Source organism: Salminus brasiliensis, chromosome 1, assembly GCF_030463535.1.
Source record: "Salminus brasiliensis chromosome 1, fSalBra1.hap2, whole genome shotgun sequence".
Taxonomy (NCBI): domain Eukaryota; kingdom Metazoa; phylum Chordata; class Actinopteri; order Characiformes; family Bryconidae; genus Salminus; species Salminus brasiliensis.
In genome coordinates, this window is record NC_132878.1 from 28,210,761 (window position 1) to 28,221,508 (window position 10,748).

Below are 10,748 nucleotides of genomic sequence, written 5' to 3' on the forward strand. Positions count from 1 at the left end.
GATAGCCCATGAAATCTGGCCCTGCTTTTTTCTTGGGCATGCACTGGACACCTCAGGGCCAGTACACACACACACACACACACACATGCTCTCTCTCTCTCTCGTGCACTATCGGCACTGTTTTTGATCTAATAGATGTGTGTCATGAGCCAACAAAGATCACGGCTTCCCCTGAAGCTGCTGGGGTGCACACACACATACACGAACTGTGTGCATGTGTGTGTGTGTGTGTGTGTGTGTGTGTGTGAGTGTGTAAGTGTCCCAGCACACAATTTCACACAGAACTATGGGTTTGGCTGCCGAGCCTGGGAGACTGTGTGTGTCTGGGCAGAGAAGATGTTTTCTTTTGTTTTTATTTATTTATTCATTTAATTCAATTCATGTTTGATCTGAAGTTCAGTTTAAATGCCTCCAACTTACAGATCTGGGTAATATTTTCAGGAAGTGATGTTAATATGTTCAGTAAACAGTATTTACTCTTTTAGATTTGTATCTCCATTCATTTCTGAGATACAGAGGCCTAAAGTGAGCACGGCCTTAAATCCAGTCATGACTTTTTAACTGGTAATGTTAGACGCCTGAAATTTTTGTTGATTGTTCATTGGTCCTTAATGCATAAGTTATGGTTGCATTACAGTATACAGTATGCATAAAATATGGAGTTTATGTGTGTGTATATACATGCATATATACACATACAGAGAGAGTTAAAGAAGAGAGAGAGAGAAAGAGATTTGATGGCTGACATTCATCTTATTTTGACACTCCCACTTTCGAGAGTTTGCTTCTTCCTCCTTTGTGTTAGAATTTCCGGTCAATTGGTTTGAAATGGTTTGTGGTCTTACTGTACTCAAAGGAAATTCAGTCAGAAGTAGGCTACTGCTGTGGACTGATAATAAAATAGCTAGCTATGCTAACCCAACATCCCAACAGGCCATTGAAGTTATTCAGAGCAGAGCTAACTAGCTTCCCAACACAAAAAGAGTGTTTTGATAAAGGATAAAGGTGCACGTATTCGTCACTGTACAGTGTGGACTGTACAGCGAAATGTGTCCTCCGCATTTAACCCATCTGGTAGTGAACACACACTCACACACACACACGTGTTAGGGGCAGTGAGTACACACACACACCCAGAGCGGTGGGCAGCCAACTCCAGCGCCCGGGGAGCAGAGAGGGTAAAGGGCCTTGCTCAAGGGCCCAACAGTGGCAGCTTGCCGAGCCCGGGAATCGAACCCACAACCCTGTTATCGATATCCCGGCGCTCTAACCGCTGAGCCACCGCTGCCCCATATTTGGGCACCATATGCAAAGAAAAGGAGGATCTGCATATGTGGTTGAGGATGCAACTTTTAAAACATCCACCCAAACCTCCACACGTCTGCTCCTACTATTTTGTGGAGGGGAAACTCAGTTATGAAGCAGACACGTCGGGTGCTTGTGAGGTTGTCAGGTACCACATTAGCCTAAGAGCTAACCTAAAATCCTCCCCAGCACCCGATGTGTCCGCTTCACCAGAGCAATTTCTGTTCTGGTGTTGGTTTCTCCTCCACAAAATGGTACAAGTCAGGTCCTCTTCTTTAAAAGGCGATGGATGTCAATTATATGGTGCCCCACAATACTCCAGCCTTTTTGTGTTGTGTTTGTAGCACTGCTGTTCAAGCGCAGCTCATGTTTATTATTCCTGTGGTTGTAATCTATATAAACTGTCGCACTGGATGTTCCCCACAAAATGAGCAGAGACGATCCCCTATCATAACATATAGACCCCGTTTACACCTGGTCATGTGACTAGTATCTGATTGTATCCTGATGTGGTTTTAACCACATGCATTTACACTGGGTAGTCAAATGCATCTCCAGCTAGTCAGCCTGGAATTTGATTGCTGTGTGGGACGGACGATGCTAATTTGCTTGTTGTGCTTCAGTTATTACTGTTTCAGTTGTGCCAGGAAGGGTTTTGGTTGTCGAATGCATCTTGGAGAGACGGATGTGTTTACACTGCCTGTAACATGTGGCTTAAATGCATCTCAGACCACCTCCTGAAGTGATTTGAGTGATTGGAGTTGTGTCTGGTTTAAATGAGTCTTGGGTGAGCATTGTTATGTGGCCTGGCCTTATCCAGATATGCATTAACTGACCAGGTGTAAAAAGGGTCATACACAATGTAAATTATGTTTTGTTTTGTTTTTTGAAGTGGCATGTAAATGTTTAGGCACCCCTGGTACTGTGAATAGGTCAGTGGAAGATGGAATCTCCAAAAAGTATAAAGATAAACCACTATTGTTAAGCAAGAATAATGTATTATTTTGTACATTTTACAGTGGGCAAATGTTTAAGAGCCCCAAGAGATTTGATCAATGTTACCAAGGTCTCAGATCTTAATTAGCTTGTTAGAGCAATGGCTAGTCACAAACAGCTTTAGGAAAAAACAGTTGATGCAATATTCATAACTTTATCAATACTTCGACCTCTTAAATATTAAGAATATTAAGAGTTTGTATAAGAACATAGCGTTGAGTCAAGATAGCAAAGTGTCAAGTAACCATTTCCTCAGTTCATAATGTAAGATAAACTGTGGGGGTCAGGCTCTGGTTGAGAAAACCTTCAGAAAAAACTACTCATAGGTTTGCTAAAAAGGGAAAGCCTGGAAATTCTACTGTGCGGTGACACTTGCATAAGTGTGACCTATATGGAGGAGTCATCCAAAGAAAACCTTTCTTGCATCCTTAAGTACATGGGTAGATCAATCATGCTTTGGGCTTGTGTTGCAGTCAGTGGCACAGGAAACATTTTACTAGTAGAGGAAAAACGGGTTTAATTAAACCAGCAAATTCTAGAAGTAAAACTCACACTGTCCACAAATATCTAAAGATTGATATAGGATGGCTTCTACTGCAGTGTAATGATTGTAAACACATCTCAGAATCCACAATAGGCTACCTTAAGAGGCGTAAGCTGAAGGCCATGAGCCTTGCAGTTCCCCAACATAAAGATCATTAAAAATCTTTTGATAGAGCTCAAAAGATAAGTTCAGCAAGACAGCCCAAGAATCTTACCTAACTGTAAGAAAGGGTGAAACTCTTCCAAACAAGAAGGCTACAAAAGGAATCTTGCTTTAATAATTAATAAATGTTTAATAAATTACTCTATTGGCATCATTGAAAATCACTTTTTACTCACTATTACTAGCTATTTATAACACATATTGCGAACAGTGCCAGTTATAAATAGTTAAGTGAAGAATGGTAAGGTGTGACAGTTACAGTTTATTAGTTTGGGAAATTATGGGAAGGTTTAATGAAAATGTATTTAGATTTATTAGCACAATGTCGAAAAATCAGTTGTTTACAGTAAACCAATCAAACAAGAATAATTTAAATTGACAAGACAACCATATTCACCATTTGTGTTGGACACAGGTGGAATTCAGCCTCTGCCTTTAACTCATCAGTGCAGTGAACACACATACAGTGACGGTGAGCACACGTCCCCGGAGCAGCAGCTTGCAGAGTCCGGGTATTGAACCCACAACCCTGTCATCAATAGCCCAGTGCTCGAACTGCTGAGCCACCACAGCTTAACAGAATTAATAGAACAAGTGCTTCCTCCACATTCAACACAAAATGACACTTTTAATGATGACTGCAGTCGCACAACTATTCAACCCCATCATGACAAGCGTCTTTAGTACTTTTACTGCTACGATCTGCTACGAAACATTATGCATAGACAAACACCAGCTTCTGGGGCTTAAATAGTTTTGACTGCAACTGTTAAACTGTTAACATGATTTAAAGTTAAATCATGCTAGTTTTTTTCTAACTGGTTGTTTGACTGGAACAAGTAAATAATCTGTTCAGAAAGTGCAGAGAGTACAGCTTTGAACCCAGACATTGGAGTACAAATTTTATGATGATCTGAAAATGATGAGGTTATTTTGTGCTGCTGTTATTTTGTCAGTGTTTGACATCGAAACAAACTGAACAAGTCTCAAGTGAAAAGAATTTCAATATAGAAATAAAATATATTTCATAATGTAATGAAGAATTATTTTTTCATGTTAATAATCATATTAATTAGGTATTTATGTAATATAAACAAAATGCTTCGAAAATAGAATCTAGTTGACTTGAACTGATTTTACTTCTTAATGGGCTTAATATCGCCGCTGTTTCTGCTTTTGCCCAAAACAGTCATCAATTATCAATTATTTTTACTTTCGATTCAACTAATTTAACAGCTTAGATATTTCACAGCACTGAATAATATGTAATAAGATTTGAATATATTTGATGTTTATAATTAGGCTGAATAATTGAGTTAGATTTTCCTGATGTTTGTTTAGTAAATTTAAATATTCATGTTTTTCTGTTGTTTGTGTTTCTAATGCCAGTGAACAGCACTGCAGGGAAGAAACAGCTAATAAACTCAAATTACAATCCTACCACGTTCTACCTCGTAGAAACACATGATATTTTAACTGATAACTTTCTTTTTAACACACACACACACACACACACACACACCCTGACACATTAATGTGTTAACTTTCCTAAAATGCTGGCCCAGAGCACAGAGTGTTAGCCTGCAGCTAAATGCTGGAGCTATTTAATCGTTACCCAACTGAGAGAGAAATTATAATTTGAAAAATGAGCTAAATTTTTCATATAATGCTAATGAAGCACTCAAAACACTGCAGCTGCTCCCACACATCCAGCCATCTAACACATACACACACAATCTCTTAGTTAAACTCTGTTTGGATTAAGGACATGTGTCCATACAGTACCCAGTTTTATATGGAAACAGCTGTGGTCAGAACTCATCATGGACACATTTTAAATGTTAGGCTTTTAGTGATTTTTCTGAACTGTAGTTTTTCTGGGGCAGAATGAGTGCTAAACATAAATCTGTAATAAAAAAAATGAAATTTGGTTTTATGTTGTCATGATATCATACATAGATGCTTAGATTTTCAATTTAGTGGTGCTGGAAGTTCCAAAATGTCTTAAATTGCCAAAGCATCTTTAGCAAAAGATAAGTGTAGCAAGCCGACAAAAGAATCTCACCTAACTAGAAGCTTTTTGCATGTAAGAAAGTGTAAAAATTTCCCAAACAAGAAGCAAAAAATTATTCTACAAAAGGAATGTTTAATAAATATTAGCTTTTGGAAATCATCATTGAAAGTCACTTTTTACTCACTCAGCTATTCATAACATTCATTATATTTTTAACAGTAGCAGTAAAGGTAAGGTGCAATTTTTTTAATTTTATATTTTATATTGTTTGTGTATGTATGCAAGTAGGAATATCATGTGATTATGTATCTACAACTGTAACTTATTATAACATGGACACCTCATGGACACATTTTTTGGGCTTTCAGTGATTTCTTTTGTTTTTCTGGGGTAGAATGAGCGCCAAACATAAATCTGTAATAGAAAAATATAACAACGAGAATTTGGAGTTTGATGTTGGGGGGGGGGGGGGGGGGGCAAAATATACATAGACTATTAATTTAGTGGTCTTCTTAAAGACATTGTTTGACAGCTCTCTTTGAATTGACAAACACATAGTACAATGGGAAAGTCAGAGGAGCTCAGTGCAGATCTGAGAAGGATGATCGTTGATTATAAGTCAGGAATGTCTCTTGGAGCCATTTCTAAACCACTGCAGATTCCAAGATCATCTGGTTTTGTAAACTTAAGTCTTTTGCCATGGTCTGGAAGAAAACCCAAACCGACGTCCTCAGCTGAAAATAAATTTGTTTGGATAGTCAGGAACTGGAGGAGTAAAGATGAGGCAGTACTACCTCACAATGGAAACAAGGACTGGATACTGGATTCAAGGTCCAGTTTAAAGAGTTGGGTGCTAGATGGTTGAAACATGGACACAAGTAGGTATTCCAACAGGACAGCGACCCCAAACACTTCAAGGGGCTTTATGGAATGGAATCAATCAGACTTAACGTTAAGCTTCTGGAATGGCCTTCTCAAACTCCTGACCTCAGATATGTGGACTGTGCTTAAAAGTTGGGTCCATTCCAGAAACCAACAAAGTTTTTAATTTAAAACGACTGGTAAAAATTTTAGCTTGTTAGTTGGATTGGAATTTTGAATTTTCTCCAGCTTATCAGTCAGTTTAAAATCATCTACAACTGTTTTTACAGTTTTGTACACTTTATCTGACAGCTGTAAAAGTGTGTATATGAGGATATTCAGTTAGAATAATAATATACAATAATACAATACACACTCTTTATCTCCAAAAATTGAACTGAATATTGACCTTCAAATTTCTCCACTTCTGAATGGAGTACACATGGCTGATAAACTGCAGTAGGAGTAGGGACTACACTTTGCAACTGTACACCTACAGAGCACAGCTGTACAGCACAATGAGGATTGGGAATTAGAGGTGGGACAGCAGAGCTGTCAATCATTGTCAGAAAGGAGAGAAAGCAGAGAAAAAAAGAGTGATAGATAAATTTGACAGAAACAAATTCAGATGGGAAACAGTAACTTGCCAGAAAAATGACAAAACAGAATGAATGAAGGAGTGATATTTCTAGTAATTTCCCACTAATCTCTAATAAGAAATACACACACATGTTCACATAGACTCACGAGCCTGGCTCTGTTATGTAATCATTGTAATTCTGCTGCAGTGTTAGTCTCAGGTGGGTTTACTCACTAGAAAAAAGCAAATGCGCTCTCAGTGTAGTGTGCATCAGTGTGTGTGTGTGTCTGTTTGTATTAGTGTGTCTTGGGGTGTGAGCAAAACTTTATCAAAAACAAACTGAACAATTTTTACATTTAACAATTTGTGGCAGATTTTGTTTTTTGGATAATATAAATGATGGTTTGATGGTTGATTTCATCCCCACAAAGTTATAAATACATACAAGGTGAATTAACCCTGAGCAGAGCCTCATATGTAGCATGCTGACTCTCTGCACAGTGTGAAAGCCCCCCTGTAGAATGTATCCACCTTTTGAAATTCCACATCCTAAAACCTCAACCCGTTCTTCTTGGAGTTAAGAAGTAACTACATTTTGGGAGGTGAAACATGCCTAAAGCCTCTCCTCCTCCCAGTTTAATGTCCTATAAATTCCATCACCACATTTTTCACAATGTGTTCACAATGATGTTTTCACAACCCTCCAACATCCCGTCACCTCCCTTTAACTCTGCCATATCTCTAATTCCAACCGCCACTTATCAGAGGGGTCTGGGTTTCTACAACAAAAGCAGACGCCACCTGCTCCAACTCCAGCACAGTGTTCTTAGAGTTCTCCCCCTTCTCTTACAGTCTCCTCCCATATTATCATATACTGATGGGGCAGTGGTGGCTCAGCGGTCAGAGCTCCAGGCTGTTGATGACAGGGTTGTGGGTTCAATACCCGGGCTCGGAAAGCTGCCAATGTTGGGCCCTTGAGCAATGCCCTTCACCCTCTCTGCTCCCTGGGTGCTGGGGTTCGCTGCCCACCGCTCTGGGTGTGTGTGTTTGTGTTCACTACCATAGATGGGTAAAATGTCACAAATACTTGTACCTTTACTGATGGCACAGTTGTTTACAAATGATAAATATATACCTTAAATTAGATTAGAAGTTTAGAAGTTGTAGTAGATATCTAGGTAATTACTGGGGGTTTCGAAAAAATATTTTTAGCTTCAGAACATTTCTATATTTTGACACTTTAAGGCTAGCTGACCAGCTTACTTCAACAAATACAGCATTAAGCTCTAATCATAATGTTATTAGAATGTCATTCTGGATATTAATGATATTAGAGCTTCATTCTGGATATTAATGATATTAGAGCTTCATTCTGGATATTAATGTTATTAGAACTTCATTCTGGATATTAATGATATTAGAATTTCATTCTGGATATTAATGTTATTAGAACTTAATTCTGGATATTAATGATATTAGAATTTCATTCTGAATATTAATGATATTAGAATTTCATTCTGGATATTAATGTTATTAGAACTTAATTCTGGATATTAATGATATTAGAATTTCATTCTGGATATTAATGTTATTAGAACTTAATTCTGGATATTAATTATATTACAATTTCATTCTAAATATTAATGATATTAGAGCTTCATTCTGGATATTAATGTTATTAGAGCTTCATTCTGGATATTAATGTTATTAAAGCTTTATTCTGCATATTAATGTTATTAAAGCTTTATTCTGGATATTATTGATATTAGAATTTCATTCTGAATATTAATGATATTAGAGCTTAATTCTGGATATTAATGTTATTAGAATTTCATTCTGAATATTAATGATATTAGAGCTTCATTCTGGATATTAATGTTATGAGAGCTTCATTCTGGATATTAATGTTATTAAAACTTCATTATGGATATTAATGTTATTAAAGCTTCATTCTGGATATTAATGTTATTAGAACTTCATTCTGGATATCAATTTTATTAGAGCTTCATTCTGGATATTAATGATATTAGAGCTTCATTCTGGATATTAATGATATTAAAACTTCATTCTGGATATTAATCTTATTAGAGCTTCATTCTGGATATTAATGTTATTAGAACTTCATTCTGGATATTAATGTTATTAGAGCTTTATTCTGGATATTAATGTTATTAAAACTTCATTCTGGATATTAATGTTATTAGAACTTTATTCTGGATATTAATGTTATTAAAACTTCATTCTGGATATTAATGTTATTAGAACTTCATTCTGGATGACTGTTATTGGCACTTCCTGGATGTTAGTTTTTTAGAACTTTATTTAAAAAAACACCAGAATTCATAAACCTGTCATCTTCATCTAAGGGTATGTCTAGGAATAAGCATTACTGTCAAAAGAGAAAATGTATGAAATTAATGACAGCACTGGACATTTCCAGAAAGAATGTGTCTCCCTCAAGCACTGACTTGAATAGAGAGCGCCCCCTATGATTATTATAGCAGTACCAACCTTCGTAACACCTACAGTATAATCTTCACCACAGGCAGGAACTGCATGTTCTTCTAAAACAAACCTAAACAAAGCTAAACAAACCTGACAACAATCTGACTTCTGTGGTTTCTCTCTTCCTGATTTCACAGCACATCTGAAAAACATTACTTTGAAAAAAGAAAAAAGACGGAGGAGAGCCCCTAGTCGGCCGCTGGTCCTGCATGCATTTGTTTGTGTGTTTCTGCAGGTCTGTTTGCCATGAAAGCTCCAGCGCCAAGCTCTTTACTGAGTGTGTTATGGTTAAGCGCTAACATTAGCAGTGAAGCGTAGGGTGCGCTTCCTGTTCGTGGAACTGGTGTTTGGTAGGGAGGTGGAGCGGTTTGGACCCTCTCTGAAAAAGTCTTTACAGCAAGGGTCATCTGTTCTGATCCTGTGATCCTGCAGAGCCGGAATCCAGCACAGTTTGGTGATTTCCCGCACAAACACACCTACTGAACCTGGTAATTAACGGATCAGTTGAACTGGGCACATATGAGCCGGGGAATTGTCAAACTATGCTGGACTCTGGACCTTTACAACAAAACTGAAAACTGAGGTTGATGTTGAGGTTCTAAAAGACATTGGTGTTGGGGTTAAAGAAGGAGATAGTGTTAAGTTTGGAGTTGAGGTTATACAGTGTGCTGGAGTTCGGTTTGGTCTTGAATTTATAGGCAAGGCTGGTGTTGAGTTTGGGGTTGATTGTAAGGCTAGATCGTTATTGGGGTCATAGAGGGTGCTGGTTTTGGGTTTGTAGTTGAGTTTATAAAGGCGGTTTGTGTTATGTTTGGTGTTGAGATTCTGGAGCACTACTGTTGACTTTGGTATTTGATTTAGATGGTACTAGTGTTGGGTTTGGTGTTTGTTATAGAGGGGCTTGGTGTTGGATTTGAAATTGAGATTTTATGGTGTTGATTTATGGTATTTGTGTTGATATGGTGATGAGGTTATGGGGGGTCGGGTGTTGGATTTGGTGTTGGTTATACAGGACACAAGGTTTGTTATTAAGGTTATAAAAAGCACTGCTGTTGGGTTTCATGTTGAGGTTATAAAGGGGGTTGCAATGGTGTTGAGTTTGGTGTTTAGGTTATAGAGGGAGCTGGTTTGAAGTTTGGTATTGAAATTATAGAGGGGACTGTTATTCTTTGATGTGGAATTTATAGAGGGAGCTGGTTTGGAGTTTGGTATTGAAATTATAAAGGCAGCTGGCACTGTTTGGTGTTAAGTTTGGTTTTGAGGTTATAGGGGGAGCTGGCTTGGAGTCTAGTATTGGAATTATAGAAGAAGCTGGCATTGTTTGGTGTTGAGTTTAATGTTGAGGTTAAAAGGGAAGCTGGCTTTGAGTCTAGTATTTAGACTATAGAAGGCTGTGGTGTTAATGGTGAGAGAGAGAGAGAGAGAGAGAGAGAGAGAGAGAGAGAGAGAGAGAGATGGACAGTGTGGGAGAGAGTGCAGAGAGTAATAATTAAAAAAATAATCTGACTGTGATATCACAGGATATATCAGAGGTCTGGAGTGATGACCTGCTGACAGGTTACTGTGCATCAGAGGCATGAATGTTAGCATGCAAATGTTGGGTCGGACATGAATAAACACCTCCTGCTTGTGAACAGTCTGAGTCGTCAGCTCCTGTTTACAGCAATCAAGACATTCAGGAACAGCATCTCTACTTCTCTTCAGCTTCAAGTGCTGCACAAACAAATCACAGTGCTAAAGATAAGTGTAATGCTGGTTTTTCCTGTTATATAGCTGCCTGC